At 55.6% G+C, this 14,337-nt stretch overlaps 1 protein-coding gene across 1 annotated transcript in view; it reads right to left on the minus strand.

The window, feature by feature from the left end:
• Positions 1-14,337, minus strand: part of LOC119963629 (cell division cycle protein 20 homolog) — a 93,519-nt gene that overhangs the window by 45,413 nt on the left and 33,769 nt on the right. The gene's annotated exons all lie outside the window — the stretch shown is intronic.

Below are 14,337 nucleotides of genomic sequence, written 5' to 3' on the forward strand. Positions count from 1 at the left end.
GAATAGGAGGAGGTCAGAGTATTTTCGGTTACACCGAGGGACGAGGCAGGGGTGTCCCTTGTTTCTCTTACTTTTTGCGCTGGCAATTGAAACCCTGGCTATGGCGCTGAGGGAGTCGAGGAACTGGAGGAGGCTGGTCTGGGTGGGGAGGAGCACCGAGTGTCGCTCTATGCGGATGACCGATTGTTGTATGTGGCGGACCCGGTGGGGGGAATGCCGGAGGTGATGAGGATTCTCCGGGAATTTGGGGACTTTTCGGGGTACAAGCTCAACTTTGAGAAGAGCGAGCTGTTTGTGGTACACCCGGGGGACCAGGAGGGGGGGATTGGTAGGCTCCCATTTAAAAGGGCGGAGAGGAGCTTCAGGTACTTGGGGGTGCAGGTGGCCAGGAGCTGGGGGGCCCTGCATATGCTTAACCTTTTAAGGCTGGTGGAGCAAATGGAGGAGGAGTATAAGAGGTGGGACATGTTGCCGCTGTCTCTGGCGAGTAGGGTGCAGTCAGTCAAGGTGACGGTGCTTCCGATATTTCTGTTCCTGTTTCAGTGCCTCCCCATCCTTATCCCGAAGGCCTTTTTCAGACGGGTTAACAGGAGCATTACGGGGTGTGTGTGGGCACATGGGACCCCGAGGGTGTTCTTGGAGTGGGGCAAGGATAGGGGGGGCTGGCGCTGCCCAACCTCTGTGGGTACTATTGGGCTGCCAATGCAGCGATGGTGCGTAAGTGGGTGATGGAGGGGGAGGGGGCAGCATGGAAGAGGATGGAGATTTTTCCTGTGTGGGCACGAGCCTGGAGGCGCTGGTGACGGCGCCGCTGCCATTCCTTACAACGAGGTATACCACGAGCCCGGTGGTGGTGGCTACCCTCAAATTTTGGGGGCAATGGAGGCGGCACAGGGGGGAGGTGGGGGCCTCGATGGGATCCCCAATACGGGGGAACCACCGGTTTGTTCCGGAGGAATTGATGGCGGGTTCCTGAGTTGGCACAGGGCAGGTATCAGGAGGTTGGGGGACCTGTTTATAGACGGGAAATTTGTGAGCCTGGTTGAGCTGGAGAGGAAGTTCGGGCTCCCCCCGGGGAACGCCTTTCGGTTCATGGAGGTGAGGGCGTTTGTCAGGCGGCAGGTGGCGGGGTTCCCTCTGCTGCCGCCGCGTGGGGTCCAGGACAGGGTGCTCTCGGGGGTGTGGGTTGGAGAGGGGAGGATCTCGGTGGCGTACCAAGTGATGCAGGAGGTAGACGAGGCCTTGGTTGCGGAGTTGAAGGATAAATGGGAGGAGGAGCTGGGTGAGGAGATTGAGGAGGGGACGTGGGCGGATGCCCTGGGGAGGGTGAAATCCTCCTCTTCTTGTGCGAGGCTTGGCCTCATACAGTTTAAGGTGCTGCACAGGGCTCACATGACCGGGACAAGGATGAGCCGGTTCTTTGGGAGCGAGGACAGGTGTATTAGGTGCTCTGGGAGCCCAGCAAATCATGCCCATATGTTCTGGGCATGTCCAGCATTGGGGGAATTTTGGATGGACGTGGCAGGGACGTTGTCGAGGGTGGTAGGATCCGGGGTCAATCTGGGCTGGGGGCTCGCAGTATTTGGGGTTGCGGAGGAGCCGGGAGTGCAGGAGGCGAAAGAGGCCGGTGTTCTGGCCTTTGCGTCCCTGGTAGCCCGGCGGAGGATTCTTATTCAGTGGAAGGACACGAGCCCCCCAAGCGTGGAGGCCTGGGTCAACGACATGGCAGGGTTTCTCCAGCAAGAGAAGGTGAAATTTGCCCTAAGGGGATCAGTGCAGGGGTTTTTCAGGAGGTGGCAGCCATTCCTGGACTTCCTGGCAGAACGATCGAAACAGGCCAGCAGCAGCAGCAACCCGGGGGGGGGGGGGGGGGGGGGGGGGGGGGGGATGTTTTGTTGTTTTGTACTAAAGGGACGGGCATAGTTGTTCTGTGCCAATGTCGGGCATTAATTCATTTCCTCTTCTGTGTATACGCGGTGGGGGGGGGGGGGTTTCTATCCTGTCTATTGAAGGGATGGGCAGATGTTTTGGGGGAATGATGAGTGATAGTTACCTCTTCCGCTGTGTATGCGCGGTGGGTGGGGGGCGGGGGGACTGTTCTTTCTGTTCTTTGTAAAAAAAAAAAAATCTGTCTTTTTGTTGTTGATATTATGCAAAAATTTGAATAAAACATTTTTAAAAAAAAATAAACAGTCACTGTGGACGTAAGTGGGGAAACCGAATAAGGTAAAGGTACTATCTAGGGCCTTAATGACGGTGGCCGCGGTCATGTCGGGGCAGGGGATTGCAAAGGGGAAGCGGGAGAACTCATCAACAACGTTGAGGAAATAAGTGTTGCAGTTGGTAGAGGGGAGGGGCCCGTTGAAGTCGATACTGAGGTGCTCAAAGGGCCGGGATGCCTTCACCAGGTGGGCCTTATCCTGTTGATAGAAGTGTGGCTTACACTCCGCGCAGATTTGGCAGTCCCTGGTCATGGCCCTGACCTCCTCAGTGGAGTAGGGCAGGTTGTGGGCCTTGATGTCGTGGAGAAGCCAGGTGACCCCCGAGTGGCAGAGGACATCGTGGATGGCCCGGAGCCGGTCATCTTGAGCGCTGGCGCACATTCCGCGGGACATGGCATCTGGGGGCTCGTTGAGCTTCCCAGGACGATACACTATATCGTAATTATAGGTGGAGGGTTTGATCCTTCACCTCAAGATCTTATCGTTCTTGACCTTGCCCTGCTGTGTATTGTCGAACATGAAGGCTACCGACCGTTGGTCGGTGACGAGTGTAAACCTCCTACCAGCGAGGCAGTATCTCCAGTGCCGTACAGCTTCCACGATGACTTAGGCTTCTTTTCCGATTGAGGAGTGTCGAATTTCGGAGGCGTTGAATGTACGGGAGAAAAATGCTACTGGCCTGCCCGCCTGATTGAGGGTAGCAGCGAGAGCGACCTCTGACGCGTCGCTCTCCACCTGGAAGGGGACGGACCCGTCCACCGTGCACATCGCGGCTTTGGCAATATCTGCCTTGATGCGGCTGAAGGCCTGGCGGTCCTCAGCCGCCAGTGGGAAGATGGTAGCTTTGACTAGTGGGCGGGCTTTGTCCGCATAGTTGGGGACCCACTGGGCGTAATAGGAAAAGAATCCAAGGAATCTTTTCAGGGCCTTGGGGCAGTGGGGAAGAAGGAGCTGCAGGAGGGGCCGCATACGGTCGGGGTCGGGCCCGAGAACTCCGTTTTCCATGACGTAGCCGAGGATGGCTAGTCTGGTTGTGCGGAAAACGCATTTCTCCTTGTTATAAGTGAGGTTGAGGGCTTGGGCGGCTTGGAGAAATTTCTGGAGGTTGGCGTCGTGGTCCTGCTGGTCGTGGCCGCAGATGGTGATGTTGGCCAAGTCTAGCCCGCAGCCCGTACTGGTCCACCATTCGGTCCATTGTTCTTTGGAACACCGAAACCCCGTTTGTGATGCTAAAGGGGTCCCGGAGGAAGTGGAAGAGGCAGCCGTCTGCCTCAAAGGCCGTGTAGTGGCGGTCCTCAGGGTGGATTGTGAGCTGGTGGTATGCAGACTTCAGATCCACCATGGAGAAGACTCGGTAGTGTGCGATCTGATTAACCATGTCCGCTATCCGGGGGAGGGGGTATGCATCGAGGTGCGTGTACAGGTTTATAGTTTGGCTGTAGTCTACAACCATCCGGTTTTTTCCCTGGTCCTGACGACCACCACCTGAGCTCTCCAGGAGCTATTACTGGCCTCGAAGATCACTTCCCACAAGGGTCGCTGGACCTCGGACCTGATAAAAGTCCTGTCCTGGCTACTGTACCGCCTGCTTCTGGTGGCAACTGGCTTACAGTCGGCGGTGAGATTTGCAAAGAGTGGGGGCGGGTCGACCTTCAGGGTCACGAGGCTACATACGGTGAGGGGAGGGTAGGGGCCCGCCGAACTTCAGGGTCAGGCTCCTGAGGTTGCACTGGAAGTCCAGTTCCAACAGGAGAGGAGCGCATAGATTGGGGAGTACATATAGCTTAATGTTTGCGTATTTGACGCCTTGTATCGCGAGGTCCGCGATGGTGTACCCCCGGATCTGCACTGAGTGCGATCCGGAAGCGAGGGAGATTGTTTGAAGTGCAGGGGAGATTTGGAGCGAGCAGCGCTTTACCGTATCTGGGTGTATGAAGCTCTCCGTGCTCCCAGAGTCAAACAGGTAAGGCGTTTCGTGTCAATTGACCCGGACGATCATCATGGAGTTCCGGAGGAGTTTTGGTCGTAACTGGTCGAGTTGCGGGTAGCCGGCGTGGTCGGAGGTGATGGGTTGGTCCCAAGATGGCTGCCCCCGTCAGTCGCACGTGTCGGGCGGCATTGCAGATGGCGGCCAAGATAGCGGCCCCCGCCTGTCGCACGTGTCGGGTGGCATTGCAGATGGCGTCCAAGATAGCAGCCCCCGTCGGTCGCACGTGTCGGGCGGTGAGAAAGATGGGGTCCACATGGCGGGCCGCATGGGAGACGGCGTCCAAGATGGCGGCCGCTGTGAGTCGCACGTATTGTGCGGAGTTGAAGGTGGCTGCCCCCACGGACAACACGAGGTAGATGACGTGTCTGCAGGGGGCGGAGCCGGCAGGCACGCAGTCACACTGCGGGGTCTGCGGGCCTGTGAGTCCGAGAGTCGGGCCTACAATTTGGAGGATTTGGACCTGGCCAGGCAAACCTTGGCAAAGTGTCTCTTTTTGCCGCAGTCGCTGCAGTTCGCGTTCCGAGCCGGGCAGCGCTGCCTGGGGTGCTGGTGCTGACCGCAGAAATAGCAAGGTAGCCCCCCCCCCCCCCCCCCCCCCCGAGTTGGGCGGGCAGCCGTGCAGCACCGACCTGGGGTACTCTCTGATCGGGGTCCACAAGGGGTTTGCGTGATTGGACGGGAACCCGTTGAGGCTTTGGAACATTACTTCTAGGGAGGTGGCTAGTTTTACCGTCTCTTCTATATCGAGGGCGGCTTTCTCGAGCAGGCGCTGTCTTGGCATAGGTGGACCTGACTCCAGCCACGTAGGCGTCCCAGATGGCGAGTTCCATATGTTGAGAGGTCGTGATGGCCTGGTAGTTGCAGCTTCACGCGAGGACTTTGAGGTCACGCAGGTACTCCTCCAGTGATTCCCCGGGGCGTTGGCAACGAGTGGTGAGGAGATGCCGCGCGTACACTTTGTTCACCAGCTTCATGTATAGGCGCTTCAGCATCGCGAGAGCGTCTGCGTATGTGGAGGCTTCCTCGAGTTGTACAGAGATTCGATGGCTCACCCGGGCGTGGAGGAGGCTCAGCTTCTGTTCGTCGGTGACAGTGTGCAAGGAGGAGGCTGCGAGGTAGGCCTCGAAACATCAGAGGCAGTGTGGAAAAATTCCTTTGGCTTCAGCGGCCTGTGGGTCGAGTTCCGGTCGTTCAGGTTTGAGGGCTGCTTCCATAGCGATGTTGTAGTCGATTAAATTGATACGACCATCAATTCATGCGAGACAGAGTTGAAGTGAACAGTGGCTTTAATCGACTAGAACAGTGCCTGCCTGCGACTGCTCTGCAAGTGAGAGCCGCCTACAGGGCAGCTGCTCTTTGCACCTCCACTCAAGGGGGCGGAGCCAGGGGCGGAGCCCACAAGGACAGCAACATGAAACACTCCGTGTAGTATAATGGTCCATAGGTGGAGCCCACATGGGCAACAGCATGATACAATATAATGCAGTGGTGAATGGTTAGTACAATACGTTCACCACAGACAGGCATCTAAAGTATCGGTCATGACAGTTTGCATGGGACTTCCGGTTGCGGCTATGACCAGCTAAGTCGCACGTTTGGCTGCTCCTGCTACAAAGGTGTTTTCGGGCCGATTGGAGGGCCCCAACGGCGCTGTAAGGACAAATCCCGGTGGGGGAAGGCTCCCTGAAGAGAACCAGACCAACTTTATGGTCGGTACCCGGAGTGGGGTGGTAAAGAAAGCAACAGCAGCTCCCAAAAAAAAGCGGGGGAAGAAGACCAAAATGGCGGCCGGTGGCGCACCCGAGGAATGGAGGAAATGGGCGGAGGAGCAGCAGGCCGCTCTCCTGCGCTTCTTTACGGAGCTGAAAATGGAGCTCTTGGAGTCAATGAATGCGACGACCACCAGGCTGATGGGAGCCCAGGCGACCCAAGAGGCGTCGATTCGGGAGCTGCAACAGGAGATGACTGTGAGGGAGGAGGAGGCCACGGTCCTCGTGGGAAAGGTAGAGGTGCACGAGGCACTCCACCTGAAATGGCAGAGCCGTTTTGTGGAGCTGGATACCCGAATGAGGCGGAAGAACCTGAGGATCCTGGGCCTGGCAGAAGGCCTGGAGGGGTCAGACCTCCCGGGATATGTAGCAGAAATGCTGAGCTCCCTGATGGGGGCAGGGGCCGTCCCCTCGCCCCTGGAGCTGGAAGAGGCCTACAGGGTCATGGCTAGGAGGCCAAGAGCAAATGAGCCCCCGAGGGCGGTGCTGGTGCGGTTCCAGCGACTCAGCGACCGTGAGAGAGTGCTGGAGTGGGCCAAGAGGGAAAGGAGCAGCAAGTGGGAGAATTCGACGGTGAGGGTCTACCAGGACTGGAGTGCGGAGGTGGCAAAGCGGCGGGCCCGGTACAACCGGACGAAGGCGGTGCTACATGCAAAACGGATCAGGTTCGGAATGCTGCAGCCAGCGCGCTTGTGGGTCACCTACAGGAACCAACACCACTATTTTGAGTCCCCAGAGGAGGCGTGGGCCTTTGTACAGGAAGAGAAACTGGACTCGAATTAGACCCAGGGGATACTTGGCGGCCGTAGCCGCTCGGGTACTTTCAGCTGAATTCTCTGTTTGGATTTTGAACTCTTGCTGTGGTTTTTCTTCTGATGTTTTTTCCCCCTTTGCCAACTTCCCTTAGTTATTGTCATTGTGGTTATTCATGGTTATTTATGGTTATTCATGCTGTTTGGTAGAGGGCGACTGTTAAGTACATCGTTATTTGTTATTTATCTGTTATTTATAATGTTAAGTTGGGGAGGTGGGACGGGGGGGGGAGAGCAGATCGGGGATATGGGCCCCTAGGGGGGGTTCTTTCACAGGCATGGACGGGGACGGGGGTGGAGCTGAAGATGGCGGGGTGGGGTGTGGCAGGGCGAAAGCGCGGGCTTTCCTCTGTTTTCCCGCGCGTGGGGCAGAGGAGGGGGGAGGGGAGGAGTGCGGGGCGTGGCTAGCAATGGCGACCTTTCCCGCGCTGGAGCGGGGCCAGGGAGGAGTGGCAAGGGGGGAGAGGCCCCCCCCCGAGCCGGGGGGAGTCGGAGTGTGGCAGGAGCAGCCGGGTCAGCGTGAACCAGCTGACTTACGGGAGTACGATGGAGGGTACATCGCGGCTAGGAGGGGTCCTAGCCTGGGGGGGGGGGAGGGGGGTTAGGGAGGGACACCGGGTTGCTGCTGAAAAGACCAGAAACGGGAAGTGGAGGACTGGAGAGGTGGGGGGAGGGGGACATCGCCATGGGGAGCGGGTCAGGAGGGGAGGGTCGACCCGGGGCGAGCAGGGAACAGGACATGGCTAATCGGCAGGGGAAGGGGGCGGGTCGTCCCGCGACCCGGCTGATCACTTGGAACGTGAGGGGGTTGAATGGGCCGGTCAAGAGATCAAGGGTATTCTCACACCTGAAGGGACTGAAGGCTGATGTAGCAATGTTACAGGAGACCCATTTGAAGGTAGTGGACCAGGTTCGCCTGAGAAGGGGGTGGGTGGGACAGGTGTTCCACTCTGGATTGGACGCAAAGAACCGGGGGGTGGCGATTCTGGTGGGAAAGAGGGTGTCATTCGTGGCGGAGGAGGTGGTGGCGGATAAGGAGGGTAGGTATGTGATGGTGAAGGGTAAGCTGCAGGGGGAGAAAGTGGTGATGGTCAACGTATATGCCCCGAACTGGGATGACGCGGGTTTTATGAGGCGCCTATTGGGCCTCATTCCGGGACTGGAGGCAGGGGGCTTGATCATGGGGGGGGACTTTAACACAGTGCTGGACCCCGGGCTAGACAGATCGAGCTCAAGGACCAATAGGAGGCCGGCAGCGGCAGAAGTGCTGAGGGGGTACATGGAGCAGATGGGAGGAGTAGACCCATGGAGGTTTGGTAGGCCGAGGGCGAGGGAGTATTCCTTTTTCTCCCACGTCCATAGAGTGTACTCCAGAATCGATTTCTTCGTGTTGAGCAGGGGGCTGATCCCGAGGGTACGGGAAGCTGAGTACTCGGCCATTGCGATCTCTGATCATGCACCGCATTGGGTGGATGTGGAAATGGGGGAGGCGCGGGACCAGCGCCCGCTGTGGCGGCTGGATGTGGGGCTGTTAGCGGACGACGAGGTGTGTAAAAGGGTCCGGAAGAGCATTGAGAGCTATCTGGACTTGAATGACACGGGTGAGGTGCAGGTGGGGATGGTCTGGGAGGCCCTGAAGGCAGTGATCAGGGGAGAGCTGATCTCCATAAGGGCGCACAGAGAAAGAAAGGAGAGGCAGGAGAGGGAGAGGCTGGTGGGGGAGCTATTGGAAGTGGATAGGAGATATGCGGAGGCACCAGAGGAGGGGCTGCTGGGAGAACGGCGCAGCCTGCAGGTCAAGTTCGACCTGCTGACCACCAGGAAGGCAGAGACGCAGTGGAGAAGGGCACAGGGCGCGGTCTATGAGTATGGGGAAAAGGCGAGCAGGATGCTGGCACACCAGCTTCGCAAACGAGATGCGGCTAGGGAGATTGGGGGAGTGAAGGAGAGGGGCGGGAAGGTAGTGCAGAAGGGGCAAGAAGTGAACGGGGTCTTCAGGGATTTTTACAAGGAGTTGTATCGGTCTGAGCCGCCGACGAGGAGAGGGGGAATGGAGGACTTCCTAAACAAATTGAGGTTCCCAAGGGTCCAGGAGGGGCTGGTAGAAGGGCTGGGGGCGCCAATAGGGCTAGAGGAGCTAGTCAAGGGAATAGGTCAGATGCAAGCGGGGAAGGCGCCGGGGCCAGATGGGTTCCCGGTGGAATTCTATAAGAAAAATGTGGACTTGGTGGGACCGGTACTGGTACGAGCCTTTAATGAGGCGCGAGAGGGGGGGGTTCTGCCCCCGACAATGTCGCAGGCTCTGATCTCCCTGATATTGAAGCGGGATAAAGACCCCGTGCAGTGCGGGTCCTACAGGCCTATCTCGCTTCTGAACGTGGATGCCAAGTTGCTGGCAAAGATCCTGGCAGCTAGAATAGAGGATTGTGTGCCGGGGTAATCCATGAGGACCAGACGGGGTTCGTGAAGGGGCGGCAGCTCAACACGAACGTGCGGAGATTGCTGAATGTAATTATGATGCCGGCAGTGGAGGGGGAGGCTGAGATAGTGGTAGCGCTGGACGCGGAGAAGGCATTCGATAGGGTGGAGTGGGAGTACCTGTGGGAGACGTTGGAACGGTTTGGGTTTGGGGAAGGGTTTATTAAGTGGGTGAAGTTGCTCTACTCGGCCCCGACGGCGAGTGTAGTGACAAACGGGAGGAGGTCGGAGTATTTCGGGCTCCACCGAGGGACCAGGCAGGGATGTCCCCTATCCCCCCTACTTTTCGCACTGGCGATTGAACCGTTGGCGATGGCACTGAGGGGTTCAGGGGGGTGGAGAGGACTGACTAGGGTAGGGGAGGAACATCGAGTATCGCTGTATGCGGATGATCTACTGCTGTACGTGGCAGACCCAGAAGGGGGAATGCCGGAGATAATGGAACTATTAGCAGAGTTTGGGGACTTTTCGGGGTACAAACTAAATTTGGGCAAAAGCGAGGTTTTTGTGATACACCCGGGGGACCAGGGAGAGGGTATTGGGAGACTCCCCTTCAAGCGAGCAGGAAAGAGCTTTAGGTACTTAGGGGTGCAGGTGGCAAGGAACTGGGGGACCCTCCATAAGTTGAACTTTTCCAGGCTGGTGGAACAGATGGAGGAGGAATTTAAGAGGTGGGACACGGTACCGTTGTCGCTGGCGGGGAGGGTGCAGTCAATCAAAATGACGGTCCTCCCAAGGTTCTTGTTTTTATTTCAGTGCTTGCCCATCTTCCTCCCTAGGGCCTTTTTCAAAAAGGTGACGAGTAGCATCATGAGCTACGTGTGGGCGCATGGCACCCCAAGGGTGAGGAGGGTCTTTTTGGAGCGGAGTAGGGACAGTGGAGGGCTGGCACTGCCCAATCTCTCGGGGTACTACTGGGCGGCAAATGTGTCAATGGTGCGCAAGTGGATGATGGAAGGGGAGGGGGCAGCTTGGAAACGAATGGAGAGGGCGTCCTGTGGCAACACAAGCCTGGGGGCCCTAGTAACGGCACCATGGCCGCTCCCCCTCACGAGGTACACCACGAGCCCGGTGGTGGCGGCCACCCTCAAGATATGGGGGCAGTGGAGGCGACATAGGGGGGAAATGGGAGGTCTGTTGGCGGCGCCAATAAGAGGGAACCATAGATTCATCCCGGGGAACATCGACGGGGGATTTCAGAGCTGGTACAGGGTGGGCATACGGCAGCTGAAGGACCTGTTTATAGAGGGGAGGTTTGCGAGCCTGGGAGGGCTGGAGGAGAAGTTTGAGCTCCCCCCGGGAAACATGTTCAGATATTTACAAGTGAAGGCATTTGCTAGGCGGCAGGTGGAGGGGTTTCCCCTGCTCCCCAGTAAGGGGGCGAGTGATAGGGTGCTCTCGGGGGTCTGGGTCGGAGGGGGGAAGATATCAGACATCTACAAGATAATGCAGGAGGCGGAAGCAGCATCAGGGGAGGAGCTGAAAGCCAAGTGGGAAGGGGAGCTGGGAGAGCAGATAGAAGACGGGACGTGGGCGGATGCACTGGAGAAGGTCAACTCTTCCTCCTCGTGTGCGAGACTGAGCCTCATTCAATTTAAGGTGCTGCATAGAGCTCACATGACGGGGACAAGGATGAGCCGGTTCTTTGGGGGTGAGGACAGGTGTGTCAGATGTCTGGGAAGCCCAGCGAACCATGTGCATATGTTCTGGGCATGTCCGGCGCTGGAAGGGTTCTGGAAGGGGGTGGCAAGGACGGTGTCGAAGGTGGTGGGGTCCAGGGTCAAACCAGGATGGGGGCTTGCGATCTTTGGGGTCGGGGTAGAACCGGGGGTACAGGAGGCTAGGGAGGCCGGAATACTGGCCTTTGCGTCCCTAGTGGCTCGACGAAGGATATTAATTCAATGGAAGGACGCGAGGCCTCCAAGCGTTGAAACTTGGATTAACGATATGGCTAGCTATATTCAGCTAGAAAGGATCAAATTTGCCCTGAGAGGGTCGGTACAGGGATTCGCCAGGCGGTGGCAACCTTTCCTTGACTTTTTAGATCAGAGATAGACGTTCGGGGTCGTGGCAGCAGCAACCCGGGGGGGGGGGGGGGGGGGGGGGGGGGTGGGGGGAGGGGGGGGGGGCAGCAAGGGTCGTGGGGGGACATGCACGACTGTAACGCGGGCAAGTCTGCTCGCTGCTCATGTCTGAAACTGTAGGCTGCCTTGTTTGTTAAGGTTGCCTGGGGGGGGGGGGGGGGGGGGGGGGGGAGGACTGGTGCGCGCGAGAGGGCGGGCGAGGGAGGGACATTTGCCTAGAGGGATTGTGTTGTAAATAATTTAAAAATTAGTAGGGGTAAATGTCTGTATGGAAAAACTCTTTCAATAAAAATTATTTAAAAAAAAAAAAATGACAGTTTGCATGGCATCTGTCCCAAGTAGGTCACAAAGGTCTGCTCCCTTTGCTCTTCTCAATGGCAGACGACATGTTTGAAGCTTGCTCCTGCAGGTGGGCATCCATCCAGAGCAGGAAATGGTTTACAGGTGGTGAAAAGCTGGTCAGTTAGAGGCCTTAAACTTGAGAAAACAAGTTAAAACCAAGTTATCTCAGCCATCACTGTCAGGTCTCGCCATGGTCCTCTCATCTTGGAAAAAAGTGTCCCAACATTCGTGTCCTAATTTTCAGGATTCTCAGCATCATCCTCATCTGAGTTGGAGAGCAGCTTATTCATATTTTCACAAGGTAATAATACCGGTCCTTGTTTTGCAATGCACAGCACACCACAATAATAGGCATACCCTCTGTGGAATGCTCCACCGGACTCGTCAGGGCAGTAAAAGTGCATTTTCAGCAACCCTTTGGTCTGCTCTATGGTTGCTCTAATCGACGTGGCAGGAGCCTCAAAGAGCACTATGAGCTGAGAGTGGCAATAGATATAGGAGTCAAGAGACCTTCCTGGTAAATGAGCACAGACCTGCATAATCCACTGTGTGTGGTCGCAGATATAATAATAATCTTTATTGTCACAAGTCAGCTTACATTAACACTAAAATGAAGTTACTGTGAAAATCCTCTAGTCGCCACATTCCGGCGTCTGTTCGTGTACAGAGAGGGAGAATTCAGAATGTCCAAATTACCTAGCAGCACATCTTTCGGAAGCTGTGGGAGGAAACAGGAGCACCCGGAGGAAACCCACCCAGATACTGGGAAAACGTGCAGACACCGCACAGACAGTGACCCAAGCCGGGAATCCAACCTGGGACCCTGGCGCTGTGAAGCAACAGTGCTAACCACTGTGCTTACCGTATGTGAAGGGAGTAAAAGGCCTTCCGACTGAGGTATGTCGCTGTCTGATCTCAGGGGAGGTTTAATGGTCACATGAGTTTGCTCAATTAACCCCTGCAACCGTGAGAACCGAGCAATGGCACCAAAGCCGTGCGGCCCGCCTCTCTCCATCGGTCAAGAACTTAGTAACATAGAACTTATTAGCAGAAGTAGGCCATTCAGCTCTTTGAGACTGCTCCACCATTCAAAATGATCATGGCTGATCTGGTTGCGGTCTCAACCACACTTTCCTGTCTTCTCCCCATAACCCTTGCCTCCCTTTTTTTTATTAAATAATTTTTATTAAGATTTTCACAAAATATAAACAACAAAACAATATTAACAATATTAACCAAACAACCATAGTAAAAACCAAAGAACAAGAACCCCCCCCCGCAAGTAACTACAAAAATAGGAAAAAGAAAACAACAAAAGGGAAAGAGATAACACCCGCCCCATCCAACAAACCCATGTACACAATTCTCCCTCCCACCGGACCAAACGCCCCCCCCCCCCCCCCACCGGTTGCTGCTGCTGCCGGCCTATTTCCCTACCGTTCCGCCAGGAAGTCCAGGAAAGGCTGCCACCGCCTGAAGAACCCTTGCACCGACCCTTTCAGGGCGATTTTCACCCTCTCCAACTTAATGAACCCCGCCATGTCATTGATCCAGGCCTCCACGCTTGGGGGCCTCGCATCCTTCCACTGAAGCAAGATCCTACACCGGGCTACTAAACCCTTGCCTCCCTTATCTATCAAAAATCTATTGAACTCAGCCTTGAATAAATTCAATGATCCAACCTTCACTTCTTTCTGGGGACGTGAATTCCACTGACTAATTATCCTTTGAGAGAAACAATTTCTCCTCATTTCTATCTTAAAAGGGAAACCTCGCACTTGTAAACTGCTTCTCCTAGCTCTTCCATCGAGGAAACATCCTCCTGGTATCCACCCTGTCAAGTCCCCTCAGGATCTTATTTCTTTTGATAAGATCAGCTCTCATTCTTCCAAACTCCAATGGGTATAAGACCTGCTCAATCGTCCTTCGTAAGATAACCTCTTCATCCCAGGACTGAGTTCAGTGAACCTTTTCTGAAATCGCTTCTAAAACAATTATATCCTTTTTCAAATAAGGAGACCAAAACTGCACACAATACTCCCGGCGGCACGGTAGCACAATGGTTAGCACAGTTGTTTCACATCTCCCAGGTCCCAGGTTTGCTTCCTGGTTTGGGTGACTGTCTGTGCGGAGTCTGCACGTTCTCCCAGCGTCTGTGTGAGTTTCCTCCAGGTGCTCCGGTTTCCTCTCACAGTCCAAAGATGTGCAGGTTAGGTGGATTGGCCATGGAAAAGTGCCTTGTTCCATGAGCCTACCCCTGCTCCCATTCCCCATCCCCTTTTCTGCCGTGTTCACCAAAGACATGTGAAGAATTGGGAGAAATTAAGATTTTAAAATGAAATTGGGACAAAATAAAATAGAAAGGGCAATTGATAAGGCCAGCTTCTGAAGGAGTGTATTTATATGCAAATTAGCATGCCAGTGAGAAAAGCAAGTGTTTGCCTATCTGACTAAGGGAAAACATGAGGTATAGAAGAGATAAGTTCAAAGTTGAGAGATAAGGGAATTTGCACATGTATGCTCAAAAGCCAGGTCCACGGGGTGGGTAACATCAAAGGGAAAGAATTATATATCCATAGCTCAATAACTGGAGAAAGGGACACAGTAGAGGCAACCACCATCATAGACACGCCCATCAGC

The sequence above is a fragment of the Scyliorhinus canicula genome, chromosome 3, assembly GCF_902713615.1.
Source record: "Scyliorhinus canicula chromosome 3, sScyCan1.1, whole genome shotgun sequence".
Taxonomy (NCBI): Eukaryota; Metazoa; Chordata; class Chondrichthyes; order Carcharhiniformes; family Scyliorhinidae; genus Scyliorhinus; species Scyliorhinus canicula.